Source organism: Sminthopsis crassicaudata, chromosome 2 (genome assembly GCF_048593235.1).
Source record: "Sminthopsis crassicaudata isolate SCR6 chromosome 2, ASM4859323v1, whole genome shotgun sequence".
In the NCBI taxonomy this organism is placed as follows: domain Eukaryota; kingdom Metazoa; phylum Chordata; class Mammalia; order Dasyuromorphia; family Dasyuridae; genus Sminthopsis; species Sminthopsis crassicaudata.
Window position 1 is genome coordinate 586,783,314 of NC_133618.1, and position 25,717 is coordinate 586,809,030.

The 25,717-nt window shown below is 34.5% G+C and overlaps 1 long non-coding RNA gene across 2 annotated transcripts in view; it reads left to right on the plus strand.

The window, feature by feature from the left end:
* Window positions 1-25,717, plus strand: part of LOC141553743 (uncharacterized) — a 319,858-nt gene that overhangs the window by 99,666 nt on the left and 194,475 nt on the right. The gene's annotated exons all lie outside the window — the stretch shown is intronic.

Consider the following 25,717-nt stretch of genomic DNA (forward strand, 5'->3'; position numbering starts at 1 on the left):
ATCATAGGGAAACTAAGTGGTACTTTACCCATGTGGCTAATATATGGTAGAACAGGGATTTGAACTGACTCTGAATAGTGTGCTCTTTTCACTAATCATGCTGACTCTTTTCATTATATTTATCCTCTGGATCAGTGATTAAAAATGTACCTTCAATTGTTTGTGGAAGGTTACACTTATGATAAGAATCCCCTAGATCTCAAGGTCAGCACATCCTAAGAATGTTGCCATATTCCTTCTGGTTATTCGTTTTAGAGATTAAAAGAGGTCATTAAGCCTATTCTGCTACTTCCAACTCACTCTATTGACATTCCTCAGGAACATACTATTTGAGATGCATATTATACAAATTTATCAGCAGTTCTAGATGTTGGTGGCTGTTACCTATTAATCCCTAGGATATTCTCCTTCCCTCCTCAGTGAGTTCAGTACTTGGCTTATTGTCATCCTCTCCACTACAACTCTTGTTCTTAAACCAGGAGACCTTATAATACCTAGTAATGCTCTCTCAAAGACCTAACTTCCTAATTCCTTGTGTACTCAACCCCCTTGAATTACCCATCCATTCAATTTCAGCTATATATACAGATGGTCTCAACTTTAAACTGGCATTGTCCACAGCTACTCCAAAAATTTATCAGATCATAATGCTTTACAAATCTATCTTTCTGTATACTTCATAATTCATAGCCCTGTTTTTCATCCTCCTTATGATTACCATTACTTTTAAAGCCATTACTTGGCTTTGGTTACACATACCTCCCTTAATTTTACACTATCTTCTCTGGAATGTCTAGAAACCCTTATCCTGCTGCTGATCGTACTTTGCCAGATTCCAACACTATAATCTAATTCCTGAAAGGAATTCCACCATTTGCCTCTTTTGTTTCCATTTGCATACTGCTAAGCAGAGCTATAGAAAATCATGAAACGGTGCTAATTGGCTCTGATACTCATTTATGATACACTTTCTTACCTGGTCCCTCATTAACCTCATAAACAATACTATCCTTTTATACCTCCCTCAACATTTTGTTTGGGAGACCTTCCTAGCAGCTATTTCAAACTTTTCATCCCTTCTCAAGCCTCTCATAACTATACCTCCCTCTACTCTCTCAACTGAGGATCTTAACTCATACTCATAAAAAATGAGGTTATTATCTGCGAGCTCCCTCTTCTTCATCTGGTGTCATTCAAGCATCTTGACAATTTTTCATTTCACTTTTGTCTATGAGGAAGATTTAACCATTCTTGCAAAAAGGAGTCTTTCTCTATGTACTCTCGATCCCATCTCCTCCTAAGTTTTCTAGTATTTTGCTTTTATCTTTTACTCTTTTAATCATTCTAGTTATTATCTGATATCCTCTTTCCCTTTGTTGGCCAGACTTTTGAAGAAGTTGTCTAAATTAAATGTATCCATTTCTCTGCTTTTTTTCAAAATCCTGTGCAATATGGCTTCTGCCTCACCATTCAATGGAAAATTGGTCTCAGTTATCTTTTTCTGACTTCTTGGTAGCCGTTGACACTGCTGATCCATCATTTCTTCCTAGAAATTCTCTCTTTTTAATGTTTTTATGGCACTGTTTTCTCCAGGTTCCTTTATTATCTGCCAGATTGCTCCTTACATTTTTGCTAGATTTTCAAAGCCCATGAACTACGGGTGTCTTCCAAGATTGTCTTGAGCATTTTTTGTCTCTCTATTCTCTCTCATTTGGTAATTACATCACCTTCCATGCATTTAGTTATCATTTCTATGCAGATGATTTTCAAATTTAATAACCAATCTAAAACTCTTTCTATAATTCTGATTCCTTAAATAAATGTCTTTTGAGTACCTTGAACTGCAGGTCTTTTAGGCGTCTCAAACTTAACATCTCAAAAATTATCTTTCTTCTGAAACCCTCTTTTCTTTTTGATTTCCCTTTTACTACTGATCACCATTCTCCCAGTCATAAAGGCTCCTAATCTTGTTGACACCTCCAATTTTGGTATTTCTCCTACCTCACATAACTAATCTATTACCAAATATTATCATCTTGTCATTGTTTTTTTTATAACTTCTCTCCACTTAGCAACCCTCCATTAAAGTAGAGTTTTTAGTCATTAAAAGTTATTAGAATGGTTTTTACTAAATCACAGGCTTGTGAACATCATTGTCCACTTCTTCTCCTGCTCCAAATCACTAAACTCCAGTAGCTCTCTTATTTCCAGAATCAAATGTAAAATCCTCCCTTTAAAACTCCGCCCCTTCCTACATCTATAGTCTTCTTATACTTTTCTCCCTTCCATGTACCCTACAATTTGGCTATACTGGTTTACTTGCTGTCATTTCCTGTTTCTATACATTTATGCCTATGCATGGAATGTTTTCCCTCTCTACCTCCTCAATTTCCTGGCTTCTTTCAGCACCCAGGTCAGATCCTATCTTCCACATGATCCTTTTTCCTGGACTAATAATTTTCTATGTGGAATGTATGGATGTTCAGGGAGGACTAGAATCTCTGGTGAAGACTGATGAGTCCTTTCTAAGGACAGTAATGCTGCCTTTGCCTCAAACAAATTGGAGAGTTAGTGAGATTTCTACCTCAAGCATGTAAAAACTTCCCCGTGATGAGTGGGAGAATGAAAATAATGTGTTCCAATAGTCATGAAGAAATTTATTTTATTTGTTTAGTAGTTTCCCCTAGTTATATTCAAAACAATTTTTTTAGATTTGTTTCTAAAATTTTAAAGTTCTAGGTTCTCCCCAATATCTCTACCCTCAATTAAGATACCATTTGTGAAATTATATAAAACATATTCATAAATGTTCAATTGTGAAAAAAAAAAACACAGCTTTCCCACCATAATGAAAATAAAACCCTTCAAGAAGAATTAAGTTAAAAAACAAGAGAGAGAGAGAGAGATAGAAAAAGAGAAAATGCTTTAGTTATATTCAAACACAATCAGTTCCTTCTCTGGGTATGAATGGGATCTTTGTCTTAAAATCCTTCAGAATAGTTGTGGAAGATTGTGTTACTGAGAATAGCAAAGTCATTTACAGCTAGTCATCCCAGAACATTGTTATAACTTTGTATACAGTGCATTTCACCTTTACTTGAATTCATAGATGACTTTCTAGATTTTTATTTTCTTCCTGAGAGCATCCTGCTCATCATTTCCCATAAAACAATAATATTCCATCATACCACACCATAGTTTATTGAGCTATTCCCTAATTGATGAGCGCTCCCTAAATTTGAAATAATCTTTATAATGTACTCCACAAACTTTTAAGAACAATAAAAATTTTAACTACCAATAGTGATCTATCTTGAATGACCATAGTTGTTTACATATTGTAACCTTTATTAGAGTGTGATCTACTGGTGAAGAGGACAGCTTCAGAAAAAAAGTCAGACCTGTATGAACTAATACAAATTGAAGTGAAGAAAGCCAAGAGAACAAGTTATACAATACAATATTGTAAAGGAAATCAATTTAGAAAGATGTGGGAACTCTGATGAACATAATAATCTATAACAGTTACAAAGGACTCAGAATGAAGCAAGCAATCCACTTCCAGAATACAGAATGATACAGAATTAAACTCCTCTGTCTGTCTCTCTGTCTCTGTCTCTGTCTCTGTCTCTGTGTCTCTCTCTGTCTATGCCTCTCTCTCTCTCTCTCTCTCTCTCTCTCTCTCTCTCTCTCTCTCTCTCTCTCTCTCTCTGTCTGTCTCTCTCTCTCTCTCTGTCTCTCTGTCTCTCTCTCTCTCTTTCTGCATATTAGGGAAAGGGAGGGAGGAATATGGTTAATATGGAAATTTGTTTTCCTTGACCACATATATTTATTTGCTTGACATTCATTCATATTGATATACATATTTGTTTTTCTTGCCTTCTCTTTGGAGGGGGAAAGGGAAGAGAAGGAATTTGGAATTGAAGAAAAATAATAAAAAGTCTTTGTGCTTAATAAATTAATGAACATATAAATGAAATAAAAGGAAAATGATGTCTGAATCCAGGGATCTTTTTTTTTCTTTTTTTTGTATGGGTTAACCTCAGTACTTACTATGATGCTTAACATATATATATATAGTAAATGCTTAAAATGTGCTTTTTCACTGCTTGAAAACAGGGTATCAGCTCCCAGCAATCAGATCCCAGATAACTGTATCTCTTGATAATCCATTCTATTTTTTTGTGTGGAGAGGGGAAGGCAGGGATTATGCCTTACTTATTGTCAGGTAGTTCTTAATATCCTTGGTAATCTAATCTGATTTATAACCTCCTTATCTGAATCAATTTTGCTAACCTTATCTTCTTGGATCCAATTTCCCACATTTTACAAATTCTCTTATAAAATTCCCCATTCCCTCTCTAGTTTGGTTTCTTTTCTATTAGTCTGATATCTCTATTTCCATAAATTGAATGCTTAGTTATGACTTCTACACCAAGATATTCCATTGAATTAAGTGATGGACCTGGAATCAGGACATATGAATTCCCATACAGCCTTAGATACTTATTGGTTGTGAGACCCTGGGCAAGGCATAAAGCCTTAGCTTTCTCACCTGTAAAATGGGTATGTAATAGTCTTATCTGCCAGCACTATTATGAGGATAAAATAAGATAATATTGTAATGTACTTGGTAAATATAAAAGTGCCATATAAATAGTATTAATAATAGTTAATATTTACATAGTATTTAATATACAGATGAGGAAATTGAGGCAGAAGTTAAGTGATTTGCCCAGGGTCACATATCTAGTAAGTGCTCAAATCTGAATTTGAACTTGGGTCTTCCTAATATTAGGCTTAGTGTTTTAATATAATTATTATTATTTTTATTAATAACTATTTTTATTTTCATTTATTCTGCCACATTGTTGGATGATCATTTAATCTAATTTATAGATGAAGAAATTAATTCAAGAAGAAAAGTGACCTAAGTTCATATAAGTTCAACCCACTGCAAAATTAGGACAAGAAACATCCTAAAATGTTATCAAATCAGATCATATATATATATATATTTTTGATTTCCAGACAGTGTTTTTTCTTCTATACCCAAGGGGAGGTAGTGCTGTATAATGGAAAGGGCTGTAGGACTTGGATTCAGGAGAAGGAGGCTCAAACCCCCACTCTCCACTTGGGGCCTCTATTGAGCTCTGTCACTTTCTCTTGGATGTTCCTTAATTCCCCTGGGTTTTAGTGTTCTCTTTGAAATGAAAGGGCTGGAATTGACCTCCATAGCTCTTTCTGGCTCTCTAAATCCAAAGATTCAGCTACAATATCTTAATCTTTTGGAGTTTCTTTTTTAAAAGCTATTTTTAAACAAAGAATTTTGGAAATTCTACTTTTTGAGAAAACACTTTAAATTTTCCCTTAGGGGAAAGCAAGTTAATTTTTTTTTTTTTTTAAAAAGGACCACATGGTTTCCCAGGAATGTTAGAATAGTTCTAGAAAGTCCTGACTAATAGTCTGCTTGCTCTTTTCATTATCATCCTGGATAAGAAGATGAAGGGAGAGGGAAATATGAATGAGGGAATCAAACAACAACAACAACAATGTTTATTAAGTGTTTCCTATGTACCAGGCCCTGGGCTGATTCTATCTATATTTGTTCCCTACCCAATTTCTCATAAAATCCCTTTGCTATTTGGCATCATGATAAAAAAACAAACCACAAAACAAAACAAAACAAACAAACAAAAACAAACCTAGTTTAGTCCACTGAATAGGTTTCAACTATTTTAATCTCATCTCTCTTTGTAGCAAAAGTTTAACCCATATGTTTCTGATTTATGTACAAATAGTCCATTACTATGTGGGTCCAGGTACTATTTAGAGGTTTAAGTACCCTAACCTTTAACTTTTTTCCCACTTTTCTTTTTCAAAATTAAATAACTATTAAGAACCTACTGTGGTTTAAAAATAAAAGGAAGTAAAAGCTTAAATCAGACAGGGCTCCTATTGTAACAGAACCTTTTGAGCCTTTTTAAAGCAAAACAATGCTTGAATTGGTTCTGGAGGCAGGCAGTTGCATTGGTTGATGTAACATGTTGTAGACTCCAAAACTCAGAGCTGGATTTGAGACTCTCATTTGTAGAGGTCCGAGAGAGTTCTGAACTTGGTGAAATGCCCCCTCACATTTTTAAATCACCAAATGAAACAGAATAAGACTTATACATCTAATTCTGGACACCAATTAGCTACATATAAGGAACCCTCCTTCAATCTACCTTTGACTATGAGAAGAAAATGGTTTATTTCATTGGACTCTTTCAATCTAGGCATTTGATAAGAGTAAATGATTTTGGCAAGTTAGAGAAAATTTGTGGAGGAAGCAGTCTTCTGTGATATTGATTCTTATAGGCACTTTGAACAAGTTCTAATCTTTTTTTTTATTCTCTTCGGATCTTTTTGACTAGAGACCTGATCAAGAGTGGGATAAAGATGACTTCTGAGTTAATGTAAGTAGTTTTATAGAACTGACATTTGAGAATTTGGGAAAGCTGGTTCTAGTTCCCTTCTACTACCTGACTTGTTAGGGTGATGAACATGTTACTCTGTTTCCATATCTATATAATGGGAGCTAAATCCTGTGAGAGGAATTTGGGATATCCAAAAGGGACTGGCTCACTTGTCCAAATCAAGGTACTTTTCAGGAAGATATAATGAAAAGAACAGATAATTATACATCAGGAAACCTGTGGATGACATTTTCCATCCAAAGTTTTTTGGGTTTGCCTTGGATAACAGGACTGCAGAGAAGAATCAAGTCTATCATAGTTGATCACTTTACAATCCCGCGATTGCTAAGTACAATGTTTTCCTGGTTTTGTTTGCTTAACTCAGTATTAGTTCTGAATCTTTATTTTCATTAACTTTCCAACTTGAACTTTGCATTTTTTTGTAATTATAAATTTAAAAAAGAAAACGACATTATTCTCAGAAAGGGTCCACAGGCTTTGCCAGACTTATTAAGGGGTCTGAGATGCAAAGAAGTTCAGAATTCCTGTCTTAATGATTTATCATACCTAATAACCCACATCAGTGGTTCTGATAGCAGCAATACTTTACTTGACTTGAGGTGTACCTTTCAGATAAAGAACAGAACAGTCTTAATAGACTAATATTTGTTTTATAACAAAAGAGACTTTTGCAAGAATCTTCTCAGACAGCATAAATGTAAAGTACATATATAAGGCACCAAAAGTTGTTATGTTATTATTATTATTATTATTAGTAGTACTACTACTACTACTACTAGTAATAACAGTAATAATAACAACAATAATTATAAAATTATATATATATATTATATTATATCATATTATATATAATATATATTATAATATAATATATATAAGTGGTACAAACCATCTTGGAAAACTGGAATTTTTAACACACATGAAAGAAAATAGAACCTGGAACCTTGGTATTCTTATTGCTTCTCTGCAGTATTCCTATTCCTTATCCTATGCTATCATCATCAAAGGCTATGGAAGAAGTAATGAAAATTCCTTTCACAGATACATTTCTCAAAGAAGAGATTTCAGAAGCCATTTGGTTCAGTCCCTTTGTTTTATGTATTGAGTAAACTGAGACAGAGAAAAGAGAAAAATGACTTTCCCAACAAAGGTACCAAGTGACAGAGTTGCAATTAAAACTCAGGTTATGTGACTCCAAATTTAGCATTCTTTTCTTTATAATATATTGTTCAATATTATAATAGTTATAAAATTAGTTTGTTATGAAATTAGTCAGCTCATTTTCCAGATTCTTTCAATAATTCAGATAATTCATATTATTCAATAATTGAATAATATGTTTATAATTTTCAATCCTGGTTCAAAACACAACACTTAAGTAGAAAAGTAGAATCTCATAATTCAGGATAATGCAAGACTTTTTGTTACTTATGATAATTTAAACCCATGATCATAGCTTCCAAAAGAGGTATAAGAGGATAATTGAAGAGAGAACACAAGTTGTATGCGATCAATTGCCAAATGAAGTGTGAAGACAGTGATTTCTATAGAGCTTGGGGGAGGGAGGAGTCATATACAGATGGAGTGGTCAGAAAAAAATGAAATAGTTATGATGCTCTGTAGAATTGAAGTACATTTTCCTTGTTCCCCTGTTGCTTTTGACTGTCCCAGAACTATGGAAAGTTGAAGATAGTGATAGAAGAATGATTTTCTGCTTTTTTTCTTACTATCAAAAATCTTTTTTTCTGATTTGTTTCTCCTTGCAAAGTATTATCTCAGCCTAGTTATAAATCTGGAGGATGAATTAGAGAATGTGGATAGCATTAAAATGCATAGAACATAGATCGTCAGAACTGGAAGGGACCAGAATTCATCAGAGCTATAACTTAGGTGGGGCATTTAGGTCTTTGTCTAAGGGAGTTTAATTTAAAGGGTGCTGTATTTAGAGGGTACCAACAGCACCTGACAACCTTTAGCAGCATAGAAATAACTGTGTAGAATACCTAAGGAATAAGAATAATTTATAGAGATAGAAATATTCCAATGAGATGGGATGATTTCTTTTCTGTCTTCCCTGTCACTCTTCTTTTCCTGCCATCCAGTTCCTAGAAGCAGCCTCTTTTCCCTTCCTATTCTTTTTTATGGAGTAATGTGCTTCTCTCTTTTTTCCTTTCCTCCCCTATCTCCAATTGCCTCTATTGAGGACACTCTTTTTGTCCCAATGAAAAAAGATCTCTAATTATAGTTCTGGCGCTCATCTCATTCAAACTATGGTTTCTTTCTTGTTATGGTTAATAGAAACATTTTAAAAGTCAGACTTAAAAGAAAATTAATGCTTGTTCCCTAAATTAATTTGTTATGAAAATAAAGTCATCTCATTCTCCAGATTCTTTCAAATACTTGATCTTTCCTCTAGTTTTCTGATCCTTGTTCTTTATGACGCATCTGTTTTCTGGGAACTATTTCCTGGCTTAGAATCCCAACTATGCTGTCTAAAGAAAGAAGGAAGGACTTTGCCCACTCAAGGTTGATCCCCTCACCTCAGAGAAATCAATGGAATGAAAAAATTGAGCCAGATTTTTTTTTAACACAAATTGTTTAGAGGAGTATTGGGATGGTGGTAGAGAATAAACATCCTTAGGGGATCAATTCTCTTTCTTAATACAACTATCTTAAAATATTTTTTAAAAACGAAGCCAAAAATCAAAGGAGGCATTTAAACAGTTCAAGGAAACCAAAATAAAGAAACACACACACACACACACACACACACACATATGTGCACGTGACCCAATGAATGACATCTTAGTAGTTTGCCAGGTTGTTTTCCGAAAGGAGAGATTGGGGAACTGAGAGGTCAATCTTCCTAAAACTTTCTCTTTATATTCTCTCCCTCCCTAAATAGACATGAGTCATAGTAAATGTTCTATGTATGTATCTCTGGCTGGCCTGAGGCTCTTCTATTTTGGACATCTTCATGCTCTGATCTATTGGATCTCTCCCTAAATCTCCCTCCCCCCCATTAGTTAGCTATCTCTTTGGGGGCCAAAGTTTCAGCAGTCCTGCTTTAGAGCTGAATGTGTTTTCAGAGCAAGGAGAAGTTATAGAAAGTCTGAGTGAAATAAGCCAACCTTGTAAATAGGCTCCCCAAATTATTTGGCTTCAAGGAGTTCCCTCAGAGCATTGCTAACTCATTCATTATTCCTAGCTTTTACTTTCTCAATGCCTTTTGTCTCAATGCCTGAGAATCTCTCTTTAGACCACATATTAAGTTTTTTTCATCAGTTTGGATTACTTCAAAGTTGAAGAACAAAGACAACAGAAAGAATTGACTGAGAAACTGAAGTTTTGATAATAGTTATGACTGCACATTTTGCAATCTATCTAGATTACATTGGCTCTTGAGGTTAGTGACAATAATATTTTTATAGTCATCTCTTTCTTGAGGTCTAGAATAGTGTATTGGATGGAATAGATATTTAGTATTTGTCAAATCAATTAGAATAAAAGTCTTTTAGATTCAAAGGTTTTTGAGAACTAGAAGGAATCTTAGAGATCTTCCTAGGTTTTCATCTGTTTTTTTCTGTGGCCATGGATTATATCTTTCTCTTGGAACCTGACCATTCTGATCAATATTTGTTGACTCAGTTAACAAATCAAACATTAAGTGGCAACAGCCATATATATTCTGGTCCTTTAACTCTGAATCTATAATTCTTTCTACTACAGTCCCCTTCTTAACATCTATATCACGTTGTTGACTCTGTTAGAAAGAACACATGATCTTGAGTATAGAAACCTGAATTCAAGAACAATTTTAATATTCTCTTCTTTGAACTTTAGTCTCCTCATTTTCACAATAGAAGTGATAGGCTAGATGTTCTCTAAGGTCCTTTAACATTGGATATTATTGTATTTAAGTACCTAATTATTGTCCTAAGTATTAAGTACCTAAGTGGCCTGCTGGCCAACTCTGCTTTTCCAAGAGAAATTCTCTTTACTCTCTGAGTCAGTTGCTCTTAAGCACTGTGACTGAGGATGTTGTGACAAATGCCATATTTTCATTGTCAAAATTGTGGAACGTTAATCATCACCCTACTGAGGGAAGAAAAAAGGACAAAAAGAACCAAATATCAGAAGAGCCCTAGGAGGTCAGCTAGGCCAGCTGTTTCTACCTGATGCATGACTTCTCTCTGGAAGTTGGAAGAATATTCTAAGCTGGAGTCCTGAGTGGGTACAAAAGATAATACTGATATTGTTGGAATCAAGCCAGGAACAGTAAGGACAGCTTTTTTTTTTATCAAGAGTATATCAATCAAATTTCTGCATAAGTTAGATGGAGACAAAGTTTTAAATTTACTTTCTGGTTTCTCTTTGAAAAATCTTTTCTTTTATATCCATTGAATTTTTGTATTTTATTTCTAAATTTTTTTATTCTTAACACATGTTATGATGTAAAGGTGATTGTGTGCTTTTGGACAAATCACTTAATCTGTGTGGGCCTCTTTTTCCACACACATTTTAATTGTATGTACCTGGGCAAGTCACTTAACTGTTTGCCTCAGTTTCTACATCTGTAAAATGAGCTGGGGGAGAAAATGGAATACCATCTATAATCTTTGTCAAGATTGACACAGATATGACTAAAAGGATTGAATAAAAGCAACAAAAATAAACATCAAGAAGTGATCTGGAAAAGAGGTACCAGATTTAAGTCAAGGAACCAGAGTTCAAATCCCAGCTCAGTCATTTAGACACGTTTCTTTTTGATTTTAAACTCCTTGAATGCAGGTATTGTAATTTCCCACCCCTCTTGGCTGGCCTGCACATAATAGGTGCTTAATAAATGTTGATTAAATACACCTCATTTTCTTAGCTGTGACATGAGGCAGATGAACCAGAGAGATTCTGAGGTCTAATCCAACTCTAAATCTAAGATTCGAAGAGACAAATTTAGATGTTCTATCTGGGAAAACAATCCTAAGAATAAGGAAGGAAATGAGTATTGATTAAGTGTCTATTATGTGTACTTTACAAATATTATCTTATTTAATCCTTATAACAACTCGGGGAAAGAGGTGCTGTTATTATCCTCATTTTTTAATTGATAAAGGTAGGCAAATAGAAGTTAGATCATTTGCCCAGGGTCATATAATTGATGAGTGTCTGAGACTTGAATTTGAATTTAGAGTTATAAACTCACCACTCCTATTCACTGTGTGGCTTAACTGTCTCAATTAGAGTTATCCCATACAAGTGAAAAAATATTGCTATTTTTTTTTTGTAGTAAAAGATCTTTTCCCTTTTTTTGGATGTATTTGAAATATAGACCTAGCAGTGGTATTGCTGGATCAAAGGATATACACAGCTTTATAGCTCTTTGACCAAAGTTCCAAATTGCTCTCTAGAATGGTTGGATCAATTCACAAGTTCCTGGTGAAAGCGTTTTTTTGAAGGAAGTATTTTGACGTGTAGGGTTTCCATTCAGAGTTCTCAAAATTACATCCTATAAATAAACAGGATGAACCCAACTGATAAATACTTCCATTGCTTCTATATATTCATTGCTTTTAGAGTGCCATCTGGCTTGTCTCCAGCAATCAGTCCCAGGTATAAGAGATCCCAGAGAGGAGAGACTCTCAGAAGAAGAATGAGCATCAGGGGACTTATAATCTAATCCATACCTGAATGAGAATCCCTTGAGCTGGGAAATGATCTTTTACACAATTTTTGTGTAAAGGATGTAGTTCTACATTAGTGCTTCAATAAATATAATAGAATCAGTATACGTACCCAATGAACTTTTAAATATATGAAGAGGATAGTTTATATACCCTGTAATCTGTTATAAGATATCGATCTCTTGGATGAGGAAAGGGTAAATTTGATCAGCTAACTAAAAAGCTGACTACAACTTTACTGATCACAAGCTCAAGAAAGGACTTCCAGTAATCAGATCTGGAACAGCCCTGGGGATGTGTGCTCTCAGATCTCTAGTGAGGGAGAACATATTACCCCCCAGAGGGAGCCAATGCCAAATTTGGATCATTTTAATTGCTAGAGTGTTTTTCCTAATGTTAAGCTTGAATCTTTTTCTTTGAAACCATATCTCCCAGTTTTGTTCTAGTCAAGAACTAAGATTAATGTCTCCATGTCCTTCAATCCCTGCTGATATGCAGTAGATCTACATATGGAATACAAGAAATTAGAACTATTGAGAGAAAAAGACACAAGGGACTTGTACAAGAAGTAAGATATAAAGATGTGCTAATAAGGTAAAAATTAAAAGTAAAAATGAAGATTTAGGAGACTTTTGCAGTAACACACTTAATGTGCAATGTTTGTATATCAGGTAGAATATCTGCAACTTAAGCACAAACTATAGGTTTATCTCACTCATAGTAGAGGTGAAGAACTTGAGGAATACCTCTCACACTCCAGGTTTTCAGGGATGAAGTGTTCCTTTAAAAAAAAAGTAGAAGATGGCAGAGAAGGCACATATGACTCTTTAAGCTCCTCTCATGCTCTCACTACCAATGTTTGAATTCAACCTCAAAAATAGCACTTGAATGGTGAAATTCATCAAGATTAAAGGTACAACGACTTACCAGCCAAAGAAAATCTGGAGGACCACCAGAGCAGGTTTGTCCTGAAGGGTGGGAATAGACAAGCAGCAGGCAGGGAGATAAGAAAGTCTCCTGTCCTGAGTGGACCAGGGACAGGAGTAGCCTCTGTGTATAAAAGAGTAGTGGAAACAACTCTGCCATAGGCTGACTGCTTTGCCTTGATTGTAAACCAGCGGACCAGCACAGAGATTAGAGTTGGAGATAAAGGGTACTCTAAAAATGCCAGAACTGTATTCCCCCCCAAACCAGAAGTGACTCAGCCTAGACCAGCACAACTGTGCAGCTGCAGGCTGAAGCATAGCCAGGGCAGCTGCAAATCTACATGTCAGGGGGATGCAGCCTCTTATCTGCACAGTTGGGAGCTCATCTGGGGCAACAGAACTTCCACAGCACCACTGTGCTTCTGGGACAGAGACACTGCCAGTCTGTGCAGGGCTATTCACTGGTCAGCTGCTAATATCAATAGAAAGGGAAAGGGATTTAAAGGGAGATGAGAAGGATACTAAAGATGGAGGGCTGCGCAATGCAAGTGGGGTTCATAAGTTTAATACTGGGGAAGGGGTTCAGGGGGGCAAGGAAAAAACATAATCTGGGGATAATATGATGGCAGGAAATACAGAATTAGTAATTTTAACTGTAAATGTGAATGGGATGAACTCTCCCATTAAAGCACAGGCAGAGAGCAGACTGGATCAAAAGTCAGAACCCTACAATATTTTGTTTACAGGAAACACATTTAAAGCAGGGAGATACATATAGAGTAAAGTAAAAGGCTGGAGCAGAATCTATTATGCTTCAAATGAAGTAAAAAAAGCAGGGGTAGCCATCCTTATCTCAGATCAAGCAAAAGCAAAAATTGATCTAATTAAAAGAGAAAAGGAAGGAAACTATATCTTGCTAAAGGGTAGCACAGACAATGAAGCAATATCAATACTAAATATATATGCACCAAGTGGTATAGCATCTAACTTTCTAAAGGAGAAGTTGAGAGTTGCAAGAAGAAATAGACAATAAAAATATAAAAGTGGGAGATCTCAACCTTACACTCTCAGAATTAGATAAATCAAACCACAAAACAAATAAGAAAGAAATTAAAGAGGTAAATAGAATATTAGGAAAATTAGTTATGATAGATCTTTGTAGAAAACTGAATGGTGACAGAAAAGAGTATATTTTCTTCTCAGCAGTTCATGGAACCTATATAAAATTGGCCATATATTAGGACATAGAGATCTCAAAATTAAATGCAGGAAGGTAGAAATACTAAATGCTTTCTTTTCAGATTACAATGCAATAAAAACTACATTCAACAAAAAGTTAGGGGTAAATAGACCAAAAAGTAATTGGAAACTAAATAATCTCATCTTAAAGAATGATTGGTCCAAATACAATCCTTCCTTTGCAACAACAACAACAACAAAATTCGGTTCTGCACATATATATTATACCTAAGATATACTATAAGATATTTAATATGTATGGGAATGCCTGCAATCTAGGGAAGGAGGTGGAGGGAAGGAGGGGAAAAATTCGGAACAGAAGGGAATACAAGCATAATGTTGTAAAAAAAATTACCTATGCATATGTACTGTCAAAGAAAATGTTATAATTATAAAAATTAATAAAAAAAGAATGATTGGGTGAAAGAGTAAATTATAGACACAATTAATAATTTCACTCAAGATAATGACAACAATGAGACATCACACCAAAATTTGTGGGATGCAGCTAAAGTGGTAATAGGGGGAAATTTTTATATCTTTAGAGGTTTACTTGAAAATAGAGAAAGAAAAGATAAATGAATTGGGCTTGCAACTTAAAAAGCTAGAAAAAGACCAAATTAAAAACCCATAATCAAATATTAAACTTGAAATTCTAAAATTAAAAGGAGAAATTAATAATATTGAAAGTAAAAAAAAACTATTGAATTAATAAATAAAACTAAGAGTTGGTTTTATGAAAAAACCAATAAATAGATAAACCTTTGGTAAATCTGATCAGAAAAAGGAAAGAGGAAAACCAAATTGTTACTCTTAAAAATGAAAAGGGGGAACTTTCCATCAATGAAGAGGAAATTCAAGCAATATTAAGGAGTTGCTTTGCCCAACTTTATGCCAATAAATTTGCTAATCTAAGGGAAATGAATGGCTACCTCCAAAAATATAGGCTTCCCAGATTAACAAAGGAGGAAGTAAATTCCTTAAATAGTCCCATTTCAGAAAAAGAAATAGAATAAGCTATTAATCAACTCCCTAAGAAAAAAATCCCCAGGACCAGATGGATTTACATGTGAATTCTACCAAATACTTAAAGAACAATCAGCCCCAATGCTATATAAACTATTTCAAAAAATAGGGATGAAGGAGTCCTACCAAACTCCTTTTATGACACAGATATGGTACTGATACCTAAACCAGGTAGGTTGAAAACTGAGAAAGAAAACTATAGACCAATATACTTAATGAATATTGATGCTAAAATCTTAAATAAAATATTAGCAAAAAAACTATAGAAAATCATCACCAGGATAATACATCATCATCAAGTAGGAATGCAGGGCTGGTTTAATATCAGGAAAAGTATTAGTATAATTGACCATATTAATAATCAAATAAAAAAAAAACATATGATCATCTCAATAGATGCAGAAAAAGCATTTGATAAAATCCAATATCCATTCCTACTAAAAACACTTGAAAGTATAGGAATAAATGAACTTTTCCGTAAAATAGTCAAGAGCATCTATTAAAAACCATCAGTAAGCATCATATGTAATGGGGATAAACTGGAACCTTTCCCAGTAAGATCAGGAGTGAAACAAGGTTGCTCACTATCACCATTACTATTCAATATTGTATTAGAAATGCTAGCCTTGGCAGTAAGAGTCAAGAAAGAGATTAAAGGAATTAGAGTAGGTAATGAGGAAACCAAACTATCACTCTTTGTAGATGATATCATGATATACTTAGAAAACACCAAAGATTCAACTAAAAAGCTATTAGAAATAGTTCACAACAATACAAAAGGATACAAAATAAATCCACATAAGTCCTCAGCATTTTTATATAACACCAACAAAATCCAACAGCAAGAGATACAAAGAGAAATTCCATTCAAAATAACTGTCGATAGTATAAAATATGTGGGAATCTATCTACCAAAGAAAAGTCAGGAATTATGTGAGCAAAATTACAAAAATTTGCCACAAAAATAAAATCAGATTTAAATAATTGGAAAGACATTAAGGTCTTGGATAGTCTGAGCGGATATAATAAAGATGACAATACTCCCTAAACTAATATATTTATTTAGTGCTACACCAATCAGACTCCCAAGAAACTATTTTAATGACCAAAAAAAAAATAACAACAAAATTCATATGGAAGAACAAAAGGTGGAGAATTTCAAGGGTTAATTAATGAAAAAAAAAATCAAATTAAGCAGGCCTAGCTGTCCCTGATCTAAAACTATATTATAAAGTAGCAGTGACCAAAACCATTTGGTATTGGCCAGAAATAGACTAGTTGATCAGTGGAACAGATTAGGTTCACAGGACAAAATAGTGAACAACTATTGCAATCTAGTGTTTGACAAACCCAAAGATCCCAACTTGTGGGATAAGAATTCATTATTTGACAAAAACTCCTGGGAAAACTGGAAATTAATATGGCAGAAATTAGGCATGGACCCACACTTAACACCACATACCAAGATAAGATCAAAATTGGTCCATGATTTAGGCTTAAAGAATGAGATCATAAATAAATGAGAGGAACATAGGATACTTTACTTCTAAGACTTGTGGAAGAGGAAGGAATTTGTGACCAAAGGAGAACTAGAGATCATTATTGATCACAAAATAGAAAATTCTGATTACATCAAATTAAAAAGCTTTTGTACAATTAATTATTAATTAATGCAAACAAGATTAGAAGGGAAGTAACAAACTGGGAAAACATTTTTACAGTTAAAGATTCTGATAAACAGCTCATTTCCAAAATATATAAAGAACTGATTCTAATTTATAAGAAATCAAGCCATTCTCCAATGGATAAATGGTCAAAGGCTATGAACAGACAATTTGAACTATTTCCACTCATATGAAAGAGAGTTTCAAATCACTCTTGATTAGAGAAATGCAAATTAAGACAACTATCAGATACCACTATACCCCCTGTCAGATTGGCTAAGATGACAGGAAAAAATAATGACGAATGTTGGAGGGGCTGTGGGAAAATTGGGACGCCAATACATTGTTGGTGGAGTTGTGAAAGAATCCAACCATTCTGGAGAACAATCTGGGATTATGCCCAAAAAGTTATCAAACTATGCATACCCTTTGATCCAGCAGTGCTACTACTGGGCTTATATCCCAAAGAAATACTAAAGAAGGGAAAGGGACCTGTATGTGCCAAAATGTTTGTGGCAACCCTGTTTGTGATTGCTAGAAACTGGAAAGTGAATGGATTCCCATCAATTGGAGAATGGTTGGGTAAATTATGTTATATGAATATTATGGAATATTATATTTCTGTAAGAAATGACCATCAGGATGAATGCAGAGAGGCTTGGAGAGTCTTACATGAACTGATGGTGAGTGAAATGAGCAGAACTAGGAGATCATTATACACTTCAGCAACGATACTGTATGGGGATGTATTCTGATGGAAGTGGATATCTTCAACAAAGATAAGATCTAATTCAGTTCCAGTTGATCAATGATGGACAGAAACAGCTATACCCAGAGAAGGAACCTGGGAAATGAGTATAAACTGTTTGCATTTTTGTTTTTCTTCCCAATTTATTTTTACCTTCTGAATCCAATTCTTCCTGTGCAACAAGAAGTTCGGTTCTGCACACATATATTGTATATAAGATATACTATAACACATTTAACATGTATGCAACTGCATGTCATCTAGGGGAGGGGGTGGAGGGAAGGAGGGGAAAATTTGGAACAGAAGTGAGTGCAAGGGATAATGTTGTAAAAAATTACTCATGCATATGTTCTGTCAAAAAAAAGTTATAATTAAAAAATTAATTAAAAAAATAAAGTATCCAAAAAAAAAAAAAAAAAGCAAACCAGGAAGAAAAAGGATCTCAACAGTCAGAGGCAGGAGTGAGCTGGTAAATATTTAACAGCTGGCTCTCTGAAATCAAATGTACACATAACACACTTTTGAATTTAATCTGTATTATTAACATTATATTAATTATTTTTCTAAGTCCAGACAATCAACAGAACAATAAATCAAAGTCTGATCTGTTGCAATCATCAATTTCCAAAGGTATACATGTTTGTACTGAAAATTTGACAACCAACTCTTCAATTCAAGCTGGCTCTGGCACAGACCTATTATTCAGAAGAGAATTTTGTTCTGTCAGGAGGGTAGGATGGGTAGATGAATATTATATAGAAGAGGAAGGGAAGAGGCATTACTGAATACTCTGAGCTAAGAAACAAATCTGAGGCTTCTTCTGAAGAGAGGAAGACAAAAGACTAGAGTAATTTTAAGAAATGTGACTTAAGAAATGAAGTTTGTGTATTAAAAAGTACTGTGTGTAGGAGAATATCCAATAGGGACAGTAAAAGAAGAGACAAGTACTTGGTGGGTGATGATTCCTTGTCAAGGATAATTGATTTTGTAACCAATATTTTAAACTTCTTACTATGTACAGGCACTATGTTAAGTGCTAAGGATACAAAAAGGAGTAAAAGATACTCTCTCTGCTTTCAGTGAACTCACAATTTGTTGACTTGATAAAAGAAATAGAACTTTTGTTTGGGGGCATGAATCCAAAATATAAGAGAGAACTTCCCTTTTCAAATAAGAAGATAACTACATAATTCCAGTGATTCATTTGTCAAAAAATTCTATTGAAAGAGATTATAACATTTTGGATAAGAAATTAAAGACTGGAGAGACACTGGTGGTATTTTCATCTTCATCATTATTTTTCACTGAAGTCAAGGTAAGAAGAGCATGTCTGAGAATCTAATTGGTATTTCTGGAAATCCAGGAAGCAGCTGGGAAACATTTGGGTGAAGATCTATAGAGAAAAAAATGAAACTGATTTTTGTCCCTGTAGCATATGAAGTTCTCCCTAGACAAAAAGGATATAGGTGAGAAGATTGCGGAGGGGGGAGTCAATTATAATATTGTAATGATTAAGGAATAAATTATCCAAATATCTTCAGGCATTTTCTCTCTGTCAAAAAAAGAGCAGCTGATAATTTCTTCACTTGCCTTAAAGATAATTTTATCCTTCAAAAGATGGTGGAATCAACAAGAGGAGATTTTTATTCTTTATTTGATTCTCACCAGGAGAGAAGAGCTAGTTGCTGGGATGGAGATGCCAGAAACATGGGTAGAGAGATGAGAGAGGTGAAGTGACAATTCTTTCTTAAACTTTTTGATAAAAGGACAGGAAAGTTGAGTCTTTCTGAAATGCATCTTAGATTTCAGGAGAGCTGACTTCAAGGAGCTCAGAGGAAGAATATGTAGGATGCTATGGACTGAGTCAGCAATTCAAGTCAATTTTCTTGGACTCCTTTACCATTTTAAAGATTCAAGCACTTTCAACTATATAGCCAGTGGTATGATAGATCATGATAAAATATCCATGTATGCTTCAGTTCTTTAATCTCCTAAAACTCCTAAAAGCCTATGCTCAGCAACTAATTGGAGCCATTTTAGATGATCTGGGTACTGAATCTCCATTACATATATAAGTTGTAGAGCAGGTCATGAATTTGTTTTGGTAGAGGGAGTTCATCACCCTAGAGTTCTCTATACTAAGAAATCCATAGTCATAGTCTTTATGTAGATCCTTTCTCTGACAAATAGAATGACTTTGGTGTTAGAAAGAACAAAAAAAAGTTTGAATGGGGAGTAGATACCCCTTAAATATTCAATATATACCTCAAATAAATGAGAAGATAAGAGAGTTCTTAGCTGTCCTTAATGAGTTCTAGTTATCTTTCCCAGATGAATTATATCCTTAGGTACTGGAAAAACTAGCAGGTGTGCTTGTAGAATCAGCAATAGTTCAAAGATTATGGGACATAGAATTCCAGTTTTAGAGAAAGGCATATTTCATTTTTTGGAGGGAAGACAGTGTAATCTGCAAGCTATCAGTTAGTAAGCTTGATTTTGTTTCTTGAGAAAATGTTAGGCTGAATCACTAATATGATGATTAGTGAATGTTGATTTACCAATCTACATAGGAAGTGCAAACATGTCTCTATTATGAGCTGATCAAACCAGACCTATCATTTCCTTTTTTTTTTTTTTTTTTTTTTTTTTTTTTTTTGTTGTTGTTGTTGTTGTTGGAAAGAAGCATACCACAGGCAGATTTTGCCTAGATTTTATTTCTTTCAATGATTTTTAAAAGTCAACATCCATATTATTAATGTCTTTTGTTCCTCATAAATATAATGACACCTCTCTCCCTTGTGGCAAGATAAAAACAATTAAACAAAAACTTTCTATTTAGAGTGATGTCTGACAATATATGTAACTATGATTTCTTTGTTCTCTGTTATGAGATTTTTTCATTATCTCTTTTGTGAAACCTTCATTAATTTTTATTTTTACTCAATTCATACAAATTTCAGAAAAGTAATGTTATCTTATGCTATTCTTGTGGAAAAGATGAAGCTAAATTATATGTACTAAAATGGGGTAAATTATAGTGCAAGCAGATAGATTCAGAGATGATTGAATGATTAGACCCTTAGTAGTCATTAATAGTTCCATGTCAATCTGAAAGGCATACAGTACAGTGCTTGAGGGTTCTTTGCTGGACCTCATATTATTTAGCATTTGTATGAATTATATGAATAAAGTTATAGCTAGTGTGTTTGTCATATTTACAACTTATATGAATCTCTGAGGGATATGTAACATATTGTATAGCATAATTAGGATCTCAAAATTGGGCCAAATTTGATAAGGTGAGAACTTTAATAGAGAGAAATGTAAAGTCTTACATTTGGGTTTAAAGAAATTTATTTCACAAAACATGGAAAGCATGGGGGCAACTCATACCTCTGATATTGTTGAACTGCTGATGTCTTCTGCTAATATGCTATTTTTGGTAGACATTTTTTTTAACTGTACTCTGGGGAGTGTCATGTTTTTAATTCAGTGCTTAGCAGCATCTGGCAAATAGTAGGCACTTAGAAAATACTTGTTGACTGTTAACTGATTGATATTTATTTTCTGAGTTATCTAATACCATTTCTAATACCAACTGGGATATTATGCTTAGTAAGTCTCTGCATGGGGGCTACAACTGTCTCAGTTTTCTTTTGTGCCCCATCTATAATCTTTGGAGAAGCTATTACTTTCATGGTCAATTACTCTATTCTTCCTTTTCTGTTAAATTGCTACTGTTAGTAAACTTCTATTCTATTCTTTAGGAGGATGCTCAGGTCTTTTATTTATTTCCCATCTTGTTTACAGAAAGCAACAGATGATCAGGCTAAGATCATGACTGTTCTTAGAATTTTCCTTCCTTAAATCTTTTCTGTGTTCTCAGTTTAGCTCTCAAGAATTTTCCTTATTGTAAGAAAGTCCTTTAGTTTTAACTCTTATAGTATCTTATTGCTAAAATAAATATTCCCAGTATTCCTTTCTCAAATAGAAAAAAGGATGAGGGAAACTGTAATGAGAACATGACTTTTAATCTTTCTATCATGTTTCCATGGTATATGTAAATGATAAGGACTGGGCTAATTAGAAAAGAAAAGATTTCTGACCTGTGTCTCACTTACTTATAATAACAATTTGAGGTCTATTCTCTCTACCCATATGTAATTTTATTTAATCTTCATAAGAACTCTGAGAATTAGAAGTAGGAATCAGATGTTATCATCACATTTCTAGAATGGAAGTTTAGAAATGTTAAGTAACTTGCCATATTCATACAACTAATAAGTGCTGAATGAATGAAAGATTGAAAAACTACATTTACTATATGTCCAAAAACTATTATAAGCTATAAGGATTGGTACAGTGAATAAAGCAGTAGGCTTAGAGTCAAGAAGATCTGTGTTCATATCTGACCTTAAACAAGTGTCTCAGATTGATGGGGTATAGCTTCTAGGGAAAATATAGCAGTGATCTTGAGGTCCCCTGATCTTAGAATGTTAATGTTCTAACAATGGCTGTTGATGCTAAACTCTTCTGGTTTTAGGATTAGTGATCCTGAGGTCCTCTGAGCACCTTAGAGTGCTATTGTTCTAACAATCTGCCTATCAATGATTGTAAAGTCTTCTGGTCCTACAAACATTATTGACTGTAAGACAAATAATGTTAGTTAGTCAGTGATAACCAAGTTCCTGAGACAATAGTGAATAGACCACCCCTCAAACCAACCTCTAAACCATAAAATTAGCAAATATGTAACATGAAACTTTGGTGTTTCTAACCTTGTTCTATAAATTTATCTTCTTTCTCTTGGTTCTTTGCTATTTCACTTTGGAACTTAGCCTGCTGTTGTCAGTGTAATAAATCTTTGCCCCTTAATTTGGAGATAAGGTGGGTTTGTGAATTCTTTCACCAAAAGTGTGACACTGACCTGGAGACCCCTAACATTGTTAGAGTACTTTATCCCTCAACAAGACTAGCTATGAGACCCTGGGCATTTTGCTTAAGTCTGTTTACTTCATTTTCCTCATTTATAAAATGAACAAGAAGGAAAGAATGTTCTCTCAAGAAGAAGGAACTGGTTTCTGGAATAGCAACCCCTGGATTGGGGTGAGGTGAGAGTAGTGATCACTTCTTCATAAATTTTTTAATAAGAGGAGAGGAATGTTGGACATGATGTGAAATGCACCTTAAATTTCAGGAGAACCAACTTCAAGGGGCTCAGAGAAAGAATATGTTGGTTGCTGTTTACTGAGTCAACAACTTAGGTGAATTTTCTTGGAATCCTTTACCATTTTAAAGATTTAAGCAATTTCAGCTATGAGCCAATGGGGGAAACTCTCCCAAGCCCAGTAACCATTTCAGATTCTTTGCCAGAAAAACCCCAAATGGGGTAATGAAGAATTGGATATGACTAAAATGACTGAACAATAACAACACAGGGATATTAATACAAAGGCAAAGTAGACTCTGTTCTCAAGGAGCTGATGTTTTAATTGTGGAAATATCATGTAAGAAGATGACAGCTAGAAAAACACTTTTATCCAGATAGTTGCAGGGTACTGAGTGAATTAATTGACAGACCTACTTATGAATATGAGAAAGGGATGGGTATTTATTGGTTTCCACAGTTATGAAAATTAAATCGGAGAAATGAAACTTGAATTAGGAAACTGAAACCCATAAGCTTAGACAACAAAAAATAATCAAGGGTGGAAGTTATCTTCTCCCCAAAGAATGTAAGCTCCTTGGGGCAAGGACTGACTTTTGTAATCAGGCCTGAGTAGCCTGAGATTTGAAAAGAATCTTTTATTCTTTGCCATTAGCCTTCCTCTGTTAACTTCCCCTACCAGAATGTAAGCTCCTTTGGAACAGAGACTGGCTATGTAATGAGGGATGGAGATTCATGTCATATAACTTCTGTAACATCCAATTAATAAAGAATCAGGGGAGGGACTTGTGTTTCAGCATAGGAAATTAAATGCTACCTTTGGAGTGTCAAAATTGTGTCTACTAACCTAGGTACCCATTCTTATAAGACTATAGAATAAATCTTTCCTGCATTCATCAGTGAGTCGGTGGAGTTCTTGGTAAAATATTTTGCTTTTAACAGGAACGTTGGAAGAGATGGTTCCATTATAGTTGATAGATCCAGTACTGGGATGGTGCTATGTGATGGTGAGGAGGTTGTCAAGGAATTGGCCCAGAAGGAAGGAAAAATGGCAAAGTCTTTCCTGAAATAAAGTTCAGACAGTCTCTATCAAGGGAGTGGGACCCAGAGAAGAAATTCCTCTAGGTCATGGTCTCTGGTTTTCTTTTTCTGGTGAGGGAGAGGTAAACATTGAATCAATAAACATTTTTAAGTCAACAATCATTTATTAAGCACTTTCTGTGTGCCTGGAAGGAGGGGTAAACATGAGATTCAAGATTAGATACTGGATCCCAATTCTAATTCTAGTTATTTATCATATCACTCAAAGAGATTCAAATGCATATATAGAACCATTCATCCATTTAAATACAAGTTGTATGTTCTAAAAGATCTCATCTACTTGAATTTGGGAAGTTGGTTCTTACTGGTGGTAATAACCTTTTGTTTTTGTGAAACACTGTGATTTTCTAAGTATTTCAAACGTTTAACAATTAAATGCTCATAAAACCATCCAGAGGAAAAATAGGACAAGATTTCATTAATCCATCTACACAGATAGAGAAAATCAAGGTCCAAATAACTTGTTCAGAGTCATACAGGGATCCTGACAGAACTGGGACAGAAATCAGGTTTCCTGAGCCCTGTTCTTGTATTCTTTTCACAACCATGTTGATAATTTTTTTAAAACTATATCTATAGTTTCCTTCAGTCTATTGATCTAGGCAGGGAAATATTTGTAGAAGCATCAGAACTCTTTGTTGGAAGGTCTAGTATCTAAATTTAGTGAAAAGAAGCGAAAATAAAGTCATTTAAGAAAACAACAAATTAGCTGACTCTGGGGTTTTATTTGGTGTCCTTGTGCATTACTCCTGGAAGAACTGCTTGGTTTCATGAAACTACGCTTTATTAGCCAGTCTATTCTTAAAATAGTTTTTCTTTGGGGGGCTGTTCTGAGTTAGGGCATTTGACATTTGGACACTTTTTAGCTTACAAGAGTAAAATGCAATTGTGTGAGAGAAAGAGTTTTGGAAGGAAACTTCCTGTGATTTTGAAATAGTTCTCACTGGCTTTCCATCTGCATTATAGATTGACCTATGGAGCTGAAGGAACCTTTGAGATTTTGTGGTCCAAGAACTCTTAACCCTTTCTTGTGTCACAGATGCCTTTATTGTAGTTGTTCACTCTTTGTTCTTGAAGAAGACCAATGATGTCATAGAAGTGATGTCTTGATTTGTATATGCATTGCATTTAAGTGGACAGAGCTATGAAAAGTCATCAACCTCATTCTCTCCTCCAAAGTCAGTGAAACCCAGTGGCAAGACAAAAGTCTTGACCCAGAATGCAGTGAGTGATCTTGGTCTTTCCAAATTAAGGTTTTTCCCCAGGGAAAATTTGAGACAATGCCCATTTAATAGTTAAAGAATAGGTAAGAATTGAGCAGAAAGATGTCCTGATTTATCCCAAAAATATCAATCTGGGAAGGAAAGACCCTCACAGTTTCTGGTCAAAACAGAAAACAGTTGTTATTTACTCTCATTCTTGTTTGGAAGGCTGTAAAGGAAAGTATGGGGGAAAAAAGAACTTTTAAGCTGCCCACAGAATTGAAGATCTACAGAGCCAATGTCCTGACTTCATTGTGGTATGCCTGTGAAAACTGGAAAATTTTCCAGCACCATGCCAGGAAACTTAATCACTTCCATTTGAATTATTTTAGGAAGATTCTGAAGATCACCTGGCAAGATGAGGCACTGGACACAGAAGTCCTTTCTTGAACTAAACTGACATTCAAACTCTACTACAGAGAAT